This window comes from Hypanus sabinus, chromosome 3 (assembly GCF_030144855.1).
Source record: "Hypanus sabinus isolate sHypSab1 chromosome 3, sHypSab1.hap1, whole genome shotgun sequence".
NCBI classification, from domain to species: Eukaryota; Metazoa; Chordata; class Chondrichthyes; order Myliobatiformes; family Dasyatidae; genus Hypanus; species Hypanus sabinus.
In genome coordinates, this window is record NC_082708.1 from 126,627,976 (window position 1) to 126,646,572 (window position 18,597).

Below are 18,597 nucleotides of genomic sequence, written 5' to 3' on the forward strand. Positions count from 1 at the left end.
AACAAATGCCATGCAAAATTTCTTAACAGTGCAATCCTAACACTTGCTCAGGCTTCCATGAATCGATGCGCATGCACAAAGGAGATGTACAGTCTAACACATGGCAGTGAAAAATGGCATGCACATCATAGATTGCAGCAAGGTTCCCGAATACCCACTGTGGACATTCGCAGCTTTAATTGACCTGCCTGCTCACTTGTTTCACTCGCTTCCCCCACCCCCAGTATGTCATTAAACATTGCTTTATGGTGGACTGTCAACAGCATCCCTTTGATTTGCTTCACAGTTAACTGACACTACTACCAGCCCACTCCACCTCTTCGTGGTGTCAATTTTATGAAGGAACTGCCATAATATTCACTATAGCTTGTCATCTGTTTGATTTTAATTTGGCTTTCTATGCTTTGTTCTCAGGCGACTGTGAAAAGAACGGATTGCTTTTTTTGCATAATACTGGTATGGAGCAGCCAAAGCATGAGCAGGTGCAGGAATTTAAATATTACAGCCCTTGGAGGGAAAAGCTTTAATGTTATCAGGTAAATATGTTTGCATCTGCCAATAACCTCACCAAGTAATTTGTGGGGGAAGAATGGGAGAGGGAGGGGGAACCTGTGCCCCTTCTATCCATTCTTGCACAATCTCCCAAAACATTTCATTGGCACCCGTGAAGAAAGATAGCGGAGGTGCTCAACAATTCATTCGATCGGGAAAATTAGATTTGTTCACATCAGTTAAAAATGAAAAAGGAACTTAGGTATCAAACTACTACTATTGGAAGGCATAATCATCTGCAGGTGGCAGGATCTGGGGCAACAAACAATCTGCTGGAAGAACTCAGCGTGTGGAGGAGCATCTGTGGGAAGAGATATAGTAAATTCCTTCCCCACCTACAAATGCTGCTTGACCCGCTGAGTTCCTCCAGCAGATTGTTTATTGCCGCACTAAGGTAAGGAACTTTAAATTATATTGAGTCAATTCTCATGTGCACAAGTATAGCAAGGTACAGCTCCAATGGAAACAAATTCCTTGTAGCGGCATCACAGGCATCAGACAACACACAGAAAACAAATTAAACAAGAGAATGAAGAGAAAGAAAATGACTTTGCAAAACAAGACATCAGTGTGAAAAAATGAGGCAAGTCCATGGTCTCGTAAGAGGTGACCCATAATAATGTTCCATTGTTGAGATAGGAATGAGAGATGTGCAGGTTAGTCAAAGAACATAATGGTGCAGGAAAGTAACTGTTTCTGAACGTGGTCATGCAGGGCTTCAAGCTTCTGTAGTTCCTGCCGGAGGTAACCATAAAACCAAAAGATATAGGAACAGAATTAGGCCATTTGGATCATCATCTCTGCTTCACCATTTCATGGCTGTTCCATTTTTCCTCTCAGCCCCAATCTCCTGCCTTCTCCCTCTATCCCTTCACGTTCTGACTAATCAAACTCTGCCTTAAATATACATAGTGAGTTGGCCTCCACAGCAAGAAGAGGGCACGACCCGGGTGGTGAGAATCTTTGATGACAGATGACACCCTCTAGTAGCAGTGCCTCCTGTCAATACTGTCAATTTGAAAAGGGCTGTATCCGTGATGGACCGTTGCGTCCTCTACTCCCGGCAGCTTGTTGCATTCTTACGCATTGGGATTCCCATATCAGGCTCTGATGCAACAAGTCATCACTATTATAATGTAATAACAGACTCCTATTTCAACCGATTTCAGTAGTATTATGCAATATTTGGATTGTGTAGTTCCTTTGTATGATTATTTTTGTAAATCTAGGTCTAAACCATTCCCAATAATACTACTCAAGACCTCATTTCAACTGTTGATGAGAAAGAAACCAGGCCACATTACTTTGCAATAATCCATGTTGGAGTTCTAGCCTAGGAGGCCACAAAAAAGTGCAAGCAGCCAAAACTAACATTTATTACCTTAAAGAACACAAAATATAAGCAGAAATATGAATAAATACGGCCCAGAATGTGATGTATTCTAGCTAATTTATTTATATCTTCTAAATTCAACTATGAATTTGTAGATAGATACTTTATTGATCCCAAGGGAAATTACAGTGTCGCAGTAGCATTACAAGTGCATATATAAATATACAAATGTTAGAAGAGAAGTAAGAATGAATAAAAAAATAAGTTACCTCAAACAGTCTAGCAGGAGGGGGGTCATCATTTCCTAGGCTGTAGGTTGACTCATTATAGAGCCTAATGGCCAGGGTAAGAATGACCTCATATAACGCTCTTTGGAGCTGCACAGTTGTCTTAGCCTATTATTAAAAGTGCTCCTCTGTTCAGCCAGGGTGGCATGCTCGGGTGAGAAACATTGTTCAGAATTGCTAGGATTGTTTGTAGGGTCCTTTGTTCTACCATAGCCTCGAGTGTGTCCAGTTTGACTCCTACAAAGAAGCAGCCTTTCTAATCAGTTTATTGAGCCTGTTGGCATCACCCGTGTTGAAATCATTGCCCCAGTACACCACCACATTGAAGATTATACTGGCAACAACAGACTGGTAGAACATGTGAAGCAGAGGCCTGCATATCCCTAAGGACCTCAGACTCCCCAGGAAGTAGAGGTGACTCTGGCCCTACTTGTACAAAGCCACTGAATATTTACAAATTTACAAAGAAAGATGCATCATTCCTTTTAAAATGCTTAATCTTGGCACATGACTTTGAGATTAAAGGTCATGAAAGGTACTGACTATACACTGAAAAGAAACTGAGAAACTAGCAAACTGCAGTCACTGACTCAAAATTAAACTGTTTTACGTTTGTATGATTATGTAGGAGCAAAGCCATTCTGCAGTGATCTGGCAACAGAAATGGAAATATAGGTAGAAGGCTTTTTGCAATTCTGTCAGAAGTAAATATCAGACTAGAGGCAAGAGAGCACTCGCACCACATGAGATATCAGTGATTGCTGGAGGTTTATTTCAAGTCTGTCTTGTCCAGTAATTGGATTGTATTGGGTTTTACAGTCAATAAACTAGAATTAACTCTTCCTTCTCCCCCCACCCCCTGCTCCCACACTGCACTTGCAGGCCCAGCAACAAAGTAACTGCAAAATTTAGTCATCTCTGTATTCAAGAATTTCAATTTACATTGCAGGAAATTACTTCAGGGTAAAATGAGTGAGGTCAGTATGGGGTGACTGATGTTGACACCAGAAGATCACCTGAAGCACATAATCATGCACCAAATGAATTCTGAACAAAGGGACAATCAGAAACAAACTATAAGCATTGTAGAAAGAGAGCGGAACACAATACCTTGTGTTGATGTCCCAAATTAGATCAGAGTATTGGCTGTGTGAGTATTTCTCAATTTAAAAAAAGATTAATCTAAACCTGAGTATTGTCTTAAAAATATTTGGTGCAGGCACATTGGCTGGTAGAAGCATAATAGGTACCTTCCCCACATCCCCCATCCTCATACCCCACCCTCTGTGACCTTCACAGGGCAAGAGTATCAGCAGGAACTGATTTAGTGTGAAGACTAACAAGTTATGCTTCAGTTTCATTGTCATTTCCTGCTATCTGGGGATCCTGAGATACGGCTTGGAAACAGCACAGGAAGCCAAGCGAGCCTGAGTACCATCTATATAAAAAGCAGTCTGACATTCATGAAATATTTATTTGATCAATGTGTAATGGCTGGGATGGGGATTGGAGGGATAGACTGAATCTCATTTCCTAACTCTCTGACACTCATCATCATGCACTACAGGGACAATCTCATTCAATTGAAGCTGTGCAGTTTTCGTGTACGCATTTCCTATCCTATAATAGATAATAAAACTGTATTAATTTGAATCTTCCTGAGAGTCCTATTATGTGGAATGTTCATAGCATTTGTTTATTGAAATGAACATTTCAATAATTCTGTGCATGGCTCTGTAAGAAGGTATTGGATTAGCTTGGTATCCCAGGGGAAAATTTGAGTCTGAGTTGCTTTTGGGAGAATTGTTGAGAAATAATAGGCAGTTCACATCCAGATTTGTGATATGGTCTGCCAGCAGATGAGATTCCCAGCCTGAAATGCAGACATTAATTTAATTCTCCTGATTCTTACTTTGCTTTGCAGGTCTTTAAACCTGATTACAGACATGGCCACTGAGGACAGAAGAACATTATAAATTACAATACAGCTAGAGGATGAGGAGGGTGGGGGCAGAGAACTGGACAGATAGTCACACATTCTTGGTGAGGTTGCCCAGATTGCCCATCCAATTAAACTAATAGAGAACAAACAATTATAAAATATCACTAGAGTTAAGTCATGCTTCTACCAAGATGTTACAGCTCTACTTTCATACATTTTACTAGTGAATAAAAGACAGAGGGTAGTTTTGCTGGAGTGCTTTACTGACTGGAGATCTGAGTCCAGGGGTGTCCAATGTAGAATAATGCAGGGACGTGTGTATATATACATGATTTGGACATGCAGACAATACGGATATTAGTACAATGGTGAATACTGAGCATAGTTGTCAAAGGATACAGAAGAATATAAACTCAGTAGTCATTTTATTAGGTACTTATATGTTCATGGTCTTCTGCTGTAGCCCATCTACTTCAAGGTTTGAAGTGTTGTGCATTCAGAGATGCTCGTTACCACATCACTGTTGTAACTGCTGGTTATTTGTGTTACTTTTGCCTTCCAACAAACATACACAGAATCATGGAGGAACTGATGAAAGGTCTTGGCCTGAAATGTCATGCTGCCTGGACTGATGATTTCCTCCAGCATTGCGTGTATGGGGTTGATTGGATTTCCAGCATTAGATTTTCTTGTATTGGTGTACTGTTGCCACCCTGTTAGCCTGAACCAGTTTAGCAATTCTCCTCCAACCTCTCTCATTAAGAATGCATTTTTGGTTTATCAGACAATTCTCTGCAAACTCCAGAAACTGCTGTGCGTGAAAGTCGCAGGAGATCAGCTGCTTCTGAGATACTCAAGCCACTCCTTCTGGCGCAACAATTATTCCACTGTCAAAGTCACTTAGATCACACTTCTTCCCCATTCTGATATTTGTTCTGAATAACACCTTAACCTCCTGACCATGACTGTTTGCTTTTATGCATTGAGTGGCTGCCACACGATGGGCTGATTAGATACTTGCATTAACGAGTAGGTGTACCTAATGAAGTAGTGTAGATCGGTTGGAACCTAGCATGGAGAAAAGACAGATGGAGCTTAGTCCAGACAAGTGTGAGGTTTAGAAAGTCAAATGCAAGAGGAAAGTATCTAGCAAGTGGCAAGACCCTAATGAGAACTGACATGCAGAGGAATAAAAGAAAGAATATGGAACAGTAGAGCACAGGAGCAGTCCCTTCAGCCCATGATGTTTTGCCTAACTAAAGCAATCCCTCCTGTTTACACAATGTCCATACCTTTCCATTCTCTGCATATGCATGTGGCTATCTAATAGACTTTTAAGTGCTTCTAATGTATTTGCCTCCACCAATTTACAGGAAGTTCTATCTATAATACCTCTCACTAGAACCATGTTCACCTCAGCCACAGTACTGAATTGAATTCAATTGAATTGATTTTATTACTTACATCCTTCATTTACATGAGGAGTAAAAATCTTTACGTTACGTCTCTCCGAAAATTCAATGTACGATTTATAGTAATTTATGATAAATAGTATGTACAGCAGGACAGTCAATATAACATAGAAATACAGTTGCATCAGCATGAATTAATCAGTCTGATGGCCTGGTGGAAGAAGCTGTCCTGGAGCCTGTTGGTCCTGGCTTTTGTACTGTTGTACCGTTTCCCGAATGGTAGCAGCTGGAATGGTTTGTGGTTGGGGTGACTCGGGTCTCCAATGATCCTTCGGGCCCTTTTTACACACCTGTCTTTGTAAACCATAGAACCATAGAACATTACAGCACAGAAACAGGCCTTTTGGCCCTTCTTGGCTGTGCCGAACCATCTTTCTGCCTAGCCCCACTGACCTGCACCTAGACCATATCCCTCCATACACCTCTCATCAATGTACCTGTCTAAGTTTTCCTTAAATGTTAAAAGTGAGCCCACATTTAGCACTTCATCTGTCCTGAATAGTGGAAAGTTCAGAAATACAGATGTGCTGGGCTGTCTGCACCACTCTGTCTGCAGAGTCCTGTGATTGAGGGAAGCACAGTTCCCATACCAGGCAGTTATGCAGCCAGTCAGGATGCTCTCAATTGTGCCCCTGTAGAAAGTTCATAGGATTTGGGGGCCCACACCAAACTTCTTCAACCTTCTGAGGTGAAAGAGGCGCTGTTGTGCTTTTTACACCACACAGCCAGTATGTACAGACCACGTGGAATCCTTGGTGATCTGTATGCCGAGGAATTTAAAGCTGTTCACACACTCAACCCCAGATCCATTGATGTCAATAGGGGTTAGCCTGTCTCCATTCCTCCTGTAGTCCACGACCACCTCCTTGTTTTTGCAACACTGAGGGAAGGGTTGTTCTCTTGACACCAATGTGTCAGGGTGATGCCTTCTCTGTAGGCTGCCTCATTACTATTTGAAATTAGGCCAATCAGTGTAGTGTCATCAGCAAATTTAATTAGCAGATTGGAGCTGTGGGTAGTGACACAGTCATGGGTATACCAAGAGTGAAGAAGGGAGCTTAGGACACAGTCCTGATGGGCACCTGTATTGAGGGTCAGAGGGGCAGAGGTGAAGGAGCTCATTCTTAACACTTGTCGGTGATCTGACAGGAAGTCCAGTAGAATGAAAGCTACTGTGCAGATGATTGTTGCATTGCATACATTTGGAAGCTAAGTGTCAACTCAGTGTTGACTTAATGATTGAAGCACAAGCAACATCCACAACATGTAGGCCCTCTAACAATCTAATCCCCATGGGTAATAATCTACCTCTGGCAGTAAAGGTTAGCTGAGACTTTAGAAATCTTGCTGTGTCTCGAAAGCTACCTCTCAGCAAAGGCAAGGATCGATAATTCAAACGTGTCATTTTCATCAGTGTGCCAGCACAGCTTGTAGCTGACTAAGGAATAAAATATTGAGATGGAAACCTCAGACCCAGTGCAAACCTTACAGTCTACTAGCTACTTGATACTTCTGAGACTTATGCTGCCAAAAGGAGACATGGCAAGGTACTCAGATCAATCCACTAACAGTGTGTCGATAGAGTCCTCCAAATCACTGAAGGATAAGCAAACCAAAGCAAACTCCATTTGGACATCTTGTTTACCTGTCCAAGATCAAATTCTGAGAAAGAGACACTATCTGAGCCCTGCATTAGAAAGCATCAACAAAGAATAAGGAAAAAGCCAAAAGGAATGATGTTTCATTGTCAGCACATCAGGATCTAGGGCCTGATTCCATGATGTATTTCTCCACTAGTTTATGACTTTATGAGAATATAGAAAGGGCTTTGAAAACCTCCTTACTTACTCACTTGCTGCCTGTTACGCCACTGCCGTATAGGGCAGCAATGAAGTTCCTCCGTCTCTGGCTGTGTTTACTACTTCCATCATCATGCAACCGAGCTTCCTCTTCGTTTCCACTACTGTCTGTCATCCAAGTCCCAGGTAGTGACTCAGGAATACCACCACACTCAGTTGTAGAATGACTTTTTTTTTTACCAGTCAAGGTTGATCTGAACCCCTGAGCCTGGAGGACTGTTGGACCACTCTTTGGCCTCTACGCTTTGATCTGTTTGGCATGGGTGACCCTACCAAATACCAAAGCATGAAACCCTGACTGAAAACTTCCTGGCTCCTTTAAAATCCCTGCTGCATTAACATTCGAAGTGAACAAGGAGAGTTTGGGTTTGGAATTGGGAACATGGTATTAAGAAGTTGGACCAAAGTAAGGTCCAGCATGACCCTCCTATTAGACATTTGCTAGATTCTTTACAGATGCAGAATGGGGAATATTCTAATCGATTTCATCATAGTTTAGTATAGAGGGACCTCTTCACTGGATAAGAAAAAGTTGTTGAGGGTTGTAAACTCAGTCATCTCCATTATGGGCAATGCCTCAAAAAAAGCGGCATCTATCATCAAGGACTCTCAAAACCCAGGACATACCCTCATCTCATTACTGCCATCAGTGAGGAGGTACAGGACCCCAAAGACACACTCACCATTTTACCAACAGCTCTTCTCCTCTGTCATCAGATTTCTGAATGGCCTATGAACATTACCTTATTATTTTTGTTCTCATATGCACTATTATTTAATTATATATATATATATATATTCTTATTGTAATTTGTAGTATATTTTATGTATTGCACATACTGCTGCCATATATAATAAACCAATGATAATAAACCTAATTCTGATTATGATCTACAGTAGAGTATGCAGATCTCACGGTGGCATCATTAGCCACATTAATATCTACAGAGCCGTTGGGTGTAGGTTATTCTCAATTCCAAGGGACTGCTCAAAAAGATATGGGGGATTGGTGTTGGGAGGTAAATCTGGAATTCTGTCCACCTAAAATAATGATAAACAATGTTTCAATTTAATATATTACCTTAATTCATACTCATTTTGACCTGTGCTCTGCAATGTCAGAAATGTTAGATATGACCTTAAATTATTCAAAAATGTAAACTTTTATTGAAAATACACAATTGCCAAAAGTCTTTTGTGTATGTATGGCTACCAGATGAGTGCATAAGGAGAATCCAATCAGACAATTCAAGATGACTAAAAGCTGGAATCTCCAAATTGAATATAACCAGTTGAGTGCTAAAGAAAACTCTGCACGAGTCTGCATCTTGGCATAAGCTTTGAAATATTCCACACTCAGTCCCAAGCTCCTGTCCAAACTGCCAAACTCCTGAGAGTTGATGAAAGCTACATTAGACCTTCAGGAGGACGTATGGATGATTGCTGAACCCCCAGGGATTTGAACAGATAATAAGTAACCTGGCAGCAAATAACTGAATTGAAATGGATAAACTAACAGACATTCAATTGGTATTCAAAGTATTTTGTATGATAAAAAGCTGTGTGCTTCATGAATTAGTGTAATTAATTATATAGCTGAGACAAGCAACAGCATTAAACTGAAAGGAAATATGTGGAACTGGAGGACACTGGGGGAATTATGAAAGCAGCAAAAGGATAGAAGGAAAGTAATAAACACAACAAAATGAAATACAAACAGTCAATATCTACTGTATGCTCCAGCAAGAAACGTTTGTGAATTGGCAAGAGTTTAGCTGGGCATACAGCCTGTGGGCTGATGGTTTAAGAAGAAAAATCAATGACTGTCACGTTGTAATACATTCAGTGGCCAGTTTATTATGTACACTTGCCGATTAACAAAAATATCTAATCATCCAATCATGCCGCAGCAACTCAATGCAGAAAAACATACAGACATGGTCAAGAGGTTCATTTGCTGTTCAGACCAAATATCAGTACAAGGAAGAAAAATGATCTAAGTGACTTTGACCATGAAATGATTGTTGGTGCCAGACTGGGTGGCTTGAGTACCCAAGAAACTGCTGACTTCCTGGGATTTTCACGCACACCAGTCTCTAGAATTTACAAGGAATGGTGCAAAAGACAAAAAAAAAAATCCAGTGAGTGGCTGCTTTGTGGAGGAAAATGTATTGTTAATGAGAGAGGCCAGATTGGTTCAAACCGACAGGAAGATGACAGTTAGTTATTCACCAAGTGCTACAATAGCGATGTGCAGAAGAGCATCTCTGAATGCACAAACATCGAAGCTCAAAGTGGATGTGTGACTGGAGCAGAAGACCAAATACAGGAGATACCAAATAAAGTGGCCACTGAATGTAAGTGTGCAGAAGGCACCATTAGTGAACTGTTTTGATGGGTATATGAGCATTTAAATTGACTTTAACTGACTAATGATAGTTATAACACAGTGAAATAAAGAATGGCATAATGACAGAGCACTTAGTGCTGCTGCTGCATATTTCCAGTGATTCAGGTTCAATCCTGATCTTGGGTGGTGTACATATGGACTTTACATATCTGATGTTATTGTTTGGTACTCATGTTCTGAAGACATGCAAGCTGGTGGGTTAATTATCTGCAGTAGTTACTCTTAGAGTAGGTCGCAGGTAGGAGAAAAGGAAGGTGTTGTTAATGGAGGGCTTGTGAAAGAGAGAAAGTTGCAGGGAAAGAAATGGGAAATGAAATTGATAGTAATGTTCTGCGAGAAGGAATGTATTTGATAAGCTAAATGGCTGCCTTCTATATTGTAAGGAAGTGCATGAAATACAATTAGCTTTATGGGAAAGAAAATACTGTTCTTATTATGTCTGTGGAGAAGACAAGAATGTTTTCACAGTGCAACAGAACGGATGGAGGAGTTCAGCGGGCCAAATGGCCTCTATGGGATGAATTGGATGGTCAACATTTCAGGATGAGACCCTTTATCTGGAGTGACTCCAGATACTCATCTGAGCAGGAAGCAGGACTAGGGTCTTGACCCAAAATTTTGACTGTCCATTTTCTTCCACAGAGGCAGCCTGACCCATTGAGTTCCTGCAGCATCTTGTCTGGTGCTAAACATTCACAAGAATTGAGGTTTTTTTTGGAGAAAAGACAATGGAAGAAACTGTAGAATGGAAGTTACTCAGTTTTCAACCAAGTTCACTCTGGATTTTCAATAAAACAAACTGTGGAACTTATACCCTGTAGCCATCCAACACAACATCCCTCCAACCCTACCAGAACTAAAATAGCACAGTGTCTTTTTTATTCATTCCTCTTGGACATTCTCATCCTGATGTCCAGCACAAGTTATGAGATAAGACATGTACAGCCTTAAAAGATTTCATTACATATACTAGAACATACGACTATTGGAATTCCTCTCTTAAAAGCTTTAGAACCATTTTTGTACTTGTTTTCCATTAGGCTTGATACTCTATAATCCAAAATTATTCTTACCTTAGCTTTGCTTCTACTTAGTGACTTAATTTCTATGGCTCTGTGGTGTAGGGAATCCAAAGATTAATGGTTCTCCGAGGGAAGAAATTCCTCCTTCAACTCCTCCTTAACCTCTCCTTATTCTGAAACTACGTCCATTGGGAGAATACAGTCTGTTAAATATGTATCAAGTTTTTATTAGTTAACACTTAATTATCTACAATTCTGATTACTACCATGCAGCAATGTAATAGAGGCAGTAAATAGCATGCAATAAGGATTTCTATGAGACTAGATGAAAGGTTTTGGCTTGAAACATTGGCTATTCATTTCCCTCTATAGACTTTGCCTGACCAACTGACTTATTCCAGTCCCTTTTAAACTTTAAGATGTACAAGCAGAATTAAACTGTATCTCTCCTCATTGCCGGTGTTCTTGGTAGTTCCTAATGTACCATTCTGCACCCCGGGCTACAGAGTCCCACATATTCGTCGGACATTTCACTTTTGCCAATGCACGTAGGATGCATCTGGTGAATTTCAATCACTTCCTTGAGCTTGAGCCAGCCCAGAATTCCGCATTCCCACAGGCGACCTTAAACAAGGTATTATTTAAATAGTAAAAAATTGCAGCATGCTGCTGTGCAGAGGGAGTTGGGGTGCTTGTGCATGAATTACAAAAGATTGGATTGCAGGTGCAGCAGGCTATGAAGAAAGCAAATGGAATGTTGGCCTTCATTGCTAGAGGGATTGAATTTAAGAGCAGGGAGGCTATGCTGCAACTGTACAGGATACATGTGAGGCCGCACCTGCAGTACTGCGTGCAGTTCTGGTCTCCTTACTTGAAGAAGAATATACTGGCTCTGGAGGTGATGCAGGGGAGCTTCACCAGGTTGATTCCAGAGATAAGGGGGTTAGACCATGAGGAGAGATTGATTCACCTGGAACTGTACTCATTGGAATTCAGAAGAATGAAAGGAGATCTTATAGAAACATATAAAATTATGAAAGGGATAGATAAGATAGAAGCAGGAAAGTTGTTTCCACTGGTAGGTGAGACTAGAACTAGGGGACATAACCTCTAGATTCAGGGGAGTAGATTTAGGATGGAAATGAGGAGAAACTGTTTTTTTCCAGTGGGTGATGAATCTGGAATCCTCTGCCGAATGAAGCAGTGGAGGCTACCTCAGTAAATATATTTAAGACAAGGTTGGATAGATTTTTGCATAGCAGGGCTATTAAGGGTTATGCGGAAAAGGCAGGTAGGTGGAGATGAGTCAATGGCCAGATCAGCCATGACCTTATTAAATGATGGGGCAGGCTCTGTGGACCAGATGGCCTACTCCTGCTATTTTTATGCTCTTATGTTCTGATGAGGGCAATTCTGACAAAACGCATTGCTTCTCCCCGGGGGTGAAGGGCTTATGGGCAGTTGTAATCAAAGACAAGGCCTGGCTCACATTGTCAGGATTCTTGACCTGACTTGCTTGACCTCAGTCAGTGCCATCTCGACATATATATAAGTCAAACCTCTCCCACAAATATCTCCACACTAATGCTCGTACTATGCAAAATATAAATGATGAGTAAAAATTAAACAGTACATATTTAAAACCACAGAGAATGTGTTCTGCAATCTGCTAATTATATACATCTGAATACATAATGCCTGTTATATTCCTTTGCATCTAACTGTTACACCGAGGTTACAGACATATTGTTAAAACACATACACACTCACAAATGCATCTGCCGAAGTAAAGTTCTCGGAATGAATATACACACCCCCACTGGTGTCGCAAATCATCAATAATCACCTTTCACAACTGGTGGACACATTTCACAAAACAAACACAGAAATGTTTAGACTCTTACATAAACACACATGCCCACACATACCATACTAGTTTTATATCTACTAGTTCGGCTCTCTGCCTTGTTTGTGAAACGTCATGATGCTGTAGTGAGTGACCCAAATAGATCCAAGTGCCAGTGCTGTTAATTTTAAAGATACTCAGTCACTTAGACTGCTAAGACTACTGGCCACATGTTGGGTCATAGAAGTATCCTGGATGAACCCCCAAATGTTGTAACATGAACAAAGTCAACAGAGAGACACTGAAGCTAGTGGATACAGAAGTGTTTTATTCAACAAAATGAGACACTCTTTGAGGAAGAAGCTTTTTCGACCCAATATTACATGACATTGTCAAGCCCTGGGGATTTATTCACTCTGATTTGCCTCAGGACAGCAAACACCTCCTCTGTAATCTGTATAGAGTCCATGATGTCAATGCTGCTTTGCCTCACCGCTATAGACATTTTTGTCCATCTCCTGAGTAAATACAGATGAAAAAAAATTATTTAAGATTTCTCCCATCTGTTTTGGCTCCACCCATCTGTAATCCGCTGTAAAGATTCACTGTAATGTAATGGCTTCTCTGTAATGTTCACTGCTAAGGTAGCGGTTTCTCTGTAGCAACAATGTTTAGGTTATGGTTGGAAATAACAAGACTGTGGTATGCATGTTATCCAATCAGAGATTGTTGCTCTGTCTTGTGAATCTGGAAGGATGTTTTCTCATGGTCTTTATCAAGGAGAGATGAAGAGGGAAAATGCTTGTGGAGAGAGCTGGTAGACCACCAGACAGAGTGGACTGGGATCTGAGGGTCCGAAGGTCAGCGATCCTCGGAGGAGATTGGTGGTGGAAGAACGACTATTAAGTGATCTCCAACGTGAACTTTTGACTTTTTCTTGCATTGGGCCCTTTATTTTCATTAATAACCCTATATTCAGATTAAGATTCATAAAGTTCAGTCATTGAATTGCATATGGTGTACTGTCTGATATTTGTGTTGTAGGTTTGTAATTGGGCGGTACATTACACAACATCCACACAAACGTGATTTCCCAGTTTGGCGGGGCCAAAGGCTGTTTCCCCTAGATCAGGGGTCAGCAACCTTTACCACTGAAAGAGCCATTTGGACCCGTTTCCCACAGAAAAGAAAACACTGGGAGCCACAAAACCCGTTTGACATTTAAAATGAAATAACACTGCATACAACGTTTTGTTTTGCCTTTATGCTATGTATAAACAAACTATAATGTGTTGCATTTATGAAATTGATGAACTCCTGCAGAGAAAACGAAATTACATTTCTGCATGCAACAAAAACATTTTGAACTCCAAAAAAAAGACGTTGGGTTGAAGGTTACTTTTAAGTAAAATACTCAACGGCTATTTGAGTCCTTCTTTTATTTATGAAAAACGCCAAACTTAAATTTGCCGCCAGCAGCAAACCAAAAATAACGTCAGCCAGCTGTCAACCTGAAAAATAAAAGGACTATTTCACTGAACAATGAAAACATATGAATATACGTAAAATAATAGGCAATTAAAATATTTATCATACTTGTTCAGGTTGACTCACACCTGACAATGCAGTCGTATTCAGTAGGGATGGATCGATGCTTAGGGGAGTGACCGGGAAGGATAATGTGTTTTTTTCCTCTCTGAACTCACAGAAGCGTTTCCCAAACGATGTTTGCATTGCGATGATTGCAGAATGTAAATACCCCGAATTTATCATGTCGTGACCTTGTTTGAACTCTCTCAAATTGGGGAAGTGAGACATTGTGCCTTTCTGTAAATCTCTGGCAAGCAACGTCAACTTGCGCTCGAATGCCAAAACATCCTCCAACATGTGCAGGGCTGTACGTCCTTACCCCTGAAGAGCTGTGTTCAGCGTGTTCAGGTGCGCTGTCATGTCTACCATGAAGTGTAGCTTTTCCAGCTACTCTGGCTGTTCCAGCTCAGGAAAGGTAAGCCCCTTGGCTGCCCAGGAAAGTTTTCACTTCTTCCAGACACGCGACAAAGCATTTCAGCACCTCCCCTCTGGACAGCCAGCGATAAAAACACGTTGTAGCGGTGTGCTACACGCAGTCAGTAAACTGCAGTCAAAGATAGCTTTATTCGAACTAAACAGCGTTGCTTTTAAGCCTCCCTCAACCCGCCCCCCATGGGCGCGGATGCTGCAAAAGACACGTACTCACAAACCCCCGTAGGCTATCTCCCTTAGCCTGAACGCTGGCTAATTGTGAGCCGGTTCGGATGTGTCAGGAAATGGGTCGCCACGACGTCTTATTTAGATTGTACAAGATCACCATAATCTTCAAATTTAGATTTACATTTCAAAAACTAACAAACTAACATAAAATACATTTTAATTAAATACTGACCATGTTGCGGTGTGCTACACGCAGCGCTAAAATTACGACACGGAGTCGGTAACTGCAGTCGAAGGAAAAAACTTTATTCGAAATCTTCAGCCTCACTTTTAAGCCTCCCTCAACCTGCCCCCCCCCCCCCCATGGCGCAGAGGCTCCAAAGCTCTGTGCTTGCAAAACCCCGTAGGCTATCTAATTGTGAGTCGGTTCGGATGTGCCAGGAAAAGGGTCGCCACAACCAATTATTTCCCAAAGCAACAGGGAGCCGCAGCACAGACGTAAAAGAGCCACATGTGGCTCCGGAGCCACGGGTTGCTGACCCCCGCCCTAGATGAACAGAAGGGTTACACATCTATTACCATTCTGATCTTCCAGATGACCAATTTTGTCCCTTACGATTCTTTTGCTAACAATATATCTGTAGAATCCTTTAGGATTTTCCTTCACCTTCTCTGCTAGGGCAAACTTATGTCTTCTTTTAGCCCTTCAGATTCCCTTTGTGAGTTTTCTCTTGCATTTCTTATACTCCATAAGCACCTCATTTGCTCCTAATTGCATAAACCTGCTATGCACCTCCTTTTATTATTCCTAACCAGGGCCTCAATATCTCTTGAAAACCAAGGTGTCATACACTTGTTATCTTTATCTTTTTGTTGTCTTCTCCTTACAGGCAGAAACAAAGTAAAGGAACCAAATAGGACCCACTGAAAACAAAAGAAGACCATCAAACAGCCAGTGTGTAGAGAGGGAAAAAAAGCAAATGGCGCAAACAGTAAAAACAAGTAAACAGCATTCAGAACCGAAGTTCACAAAGCTGCATCATCAAAGATGCATCACTGGCTGCATCATTGCAGCCAATCCAGAAGTCCACTAATTTCAGGGCACAGTCTCAATCAAGCAAGAGATGATTTGCTGAGCCAATGATCTTCCAAACAATAACTCTTGGATGAAGTTTCATGGTCTTACTCACTGGGAGCAAGAAATCTCTCAGCCATAATGACAGAGGGGATCAAGCTGAGTGGTGATGATCTTTGGCTTCTGTTCAGGAAGGACTGGGGTGGGGTGGTGGGTCTCTGGATCCAGCTAAGACTTCAGGCAGATGGAAGGGATGAAGGCAAAGTAAATGTTGAGGGAATATGAAAACTTAATGTTTCTTATGGCAATTTAAAGCAAAATATACTTATGTGTGCATTGCTATTAGATCTGCAGACTTAATGTTCCAATGTAGCATCAAATGAATCCTCTTAATGAATGATAACTAGTGACATACTCCTTCATTCATAAAACTACACCTGATATTTTCAGCGTTAGGGGTTAAGATGTATTTTGGTGCATTCCCTCTGTCTAAAAGTAGAAAGTTTCTTAAGAGGTTCAATGGCAAAGAGGAAGCCGAATCTTTGAACGAAGATTGATGTTTGCCATCAGCTCTGTGCGCCTTGAATTAGACTGAAGATAAGTCTCTGTAGCCTCTTTTAGTGTGAATGAGCAAAGATTGTTCGACAGCTTTAATCAGCTCTTTCTCATCCATCACTATTTTGAAGGTAACAGATTCTCAAGATATCATTGCTTCTGTTCCTCCCTACTTCCCCAAGCCAGGGGAAATTTCTTCCCAGAGTCTACACTTAGCAAGAGGTTTCTGACTCCAACATCAACCCCTAAGACCTGGACAACCTTCTTATCAATATCTAGATATCCTTTTTGATCTCCTGCCCTACTGCAGTCCACCCAGTTTCTCCATGCCCCACAGAGAGAAAACATTTTTCCCTTGTATGGCATTCATCTACCAGGAAAACACTTAATGTGTGGAGACAGTGCAAGATAATTCATTCTGCACATCATTATGGATTTCCTGAAAGGACATACAATCATCCCATCCAGTGTGGTCTATAGTTAAGTGGTCAAATTATCTTAATGATGCAGATACTCCGCATCTGATTTCTCTGTACGTGTTGCAAGTGGGGAAACAGCAAAGCAGTCCACTCCCCAAGCATAGCTATGTTTAAAGTGCCTTCCCATGAAGTGGATCAGTGAACAGCCTGACCTCCAGACTGTCTTCATAATCCCTTTGGAGAAGTGCTACGATCAGATACACAGCCAAGTCCTTTTGCAGCCCAATTATCTCACTAAGAGAAATTTAGAAATTTAATTTTCAGTTCAGAGCTATCATAAAAGTCATTCCCTCTTGCCTTTAAGAAGTTGGTGAATTATGAAAAACAGCACAAGAAGTCTCTTCCTTTAAAACATTTATTTTTCAAAATATGAATGACATGCATTGCTAAGTTTACTATCTTCTAATTGAATATGTCAAGCCTTGTACCATTCTCCATCAATCCCCTCGCTACCCCTATCTCATCAATGCACACAAACTCAACACTGCCTAAGTTATAGATAACATCTCTGTTCATTAGCAGAAGAGCACAGATCAAGACCCCCTTACCTCTCCAAAGTACAGGAGCTAAAGACGATCCTGACAGAACCTGGTTACCCTGCGTGTGAACTTGTCCACTAGTGCAAAGGGCAGGAGACTTCTCACTTCCTGCAGCCCAGCCTGGGATCAGATTAGCTGGTGAGATATTTGCTTCACCCATATGTGGGCAGTTATCCATGAGTCATATTTGTATAGTGTAGAAACATGCCCTTCAACCCAACCTCAAACAAGATGCCTCATCCAAGCTAGTCCCATTTGGCCCATAGCCTTCTAAACCTTTCCAATCCATGTACATGTCCAATGGTCTTTAAAAGTTTTTATTGTACCTGATCAAACTACTTCCTCTGGCAGCTGGTTCTATGTAAATACCACCTTTAATCAGAAGTGTGACTCCCCCTCCTCTCTTTCTTCCAACTCTGTCTCATTTGAAGCACCTGTAACCTGGATTGCTAGGGCATATTCTGGAGTTATGGTATATAGCAATTACTTATTTCAATCGCAGCCAGTCTTCAGATTTGAACATGGATTGCAGATTGAATTTAAAATGCAGCTCTGAACAATGGTCTTCCTGGAGCTGCATTTTGGGGTTGATGGGAAATGAAGAAACATTTTATTTGACCTCAGATGCCTGCATATGCATGAATGTGGCACCAAGTCAGTGGGAATCGAATACCTTTGAACTTTAGCATATAAAATGTCATGTAATATTAGGTCATGCAGGCCTCTTCTTTCAAGAGTGTCTTGTGAATGATGCCTGCTGCTTATTTTGCTGAATAAAGAAATAATAATAATATTCACTGGTTTCAGAATCTCTCCAGTGACTTTGTTCGTAGTCACAGTTTCTATCATTAAGCAACTTAGCCATGTTTCCTTGAAGGCTATAATATCCCAGTCTGATGTAGCTTTTCATCCTCTTAGTCCATCTTCCTTATTTTTCAGATATCTTGCGATGAAATAAATTCAGCTCAATCCAATAGATTTTCCTCAGTCTGGAACATTCTCCTGCATGTCACACCTATACAACTTGCAGACACTG

At 41.1% G+C, this 18,597-nt stretch overlaps 1 long non-coding RNA gene across 1 annotated transcript; it reads right to left on the reverse strand.

The window, feature by feature from the left end:
- Positions 1-13,152: 13,152 nt before the first annotated feature.
- On the reverse strand, positions 13,153-15,199 carry LOC132390840 (uncharacterized). The gene is made up of 3 exons (XR_009511025.1): positions 15,146-15,199; positions 14,143-14,234; positions 13,153-13,241 (listed from the first exon to the last, which is right to left on the reverse strand). It is a non-coding gene; the product is annotated as an uncharacterized LOC132390840 (long non-coding RNA).
- Between the last annotated feature and the right edge of the window lie 3,398 nt (positions 15,200-18,597).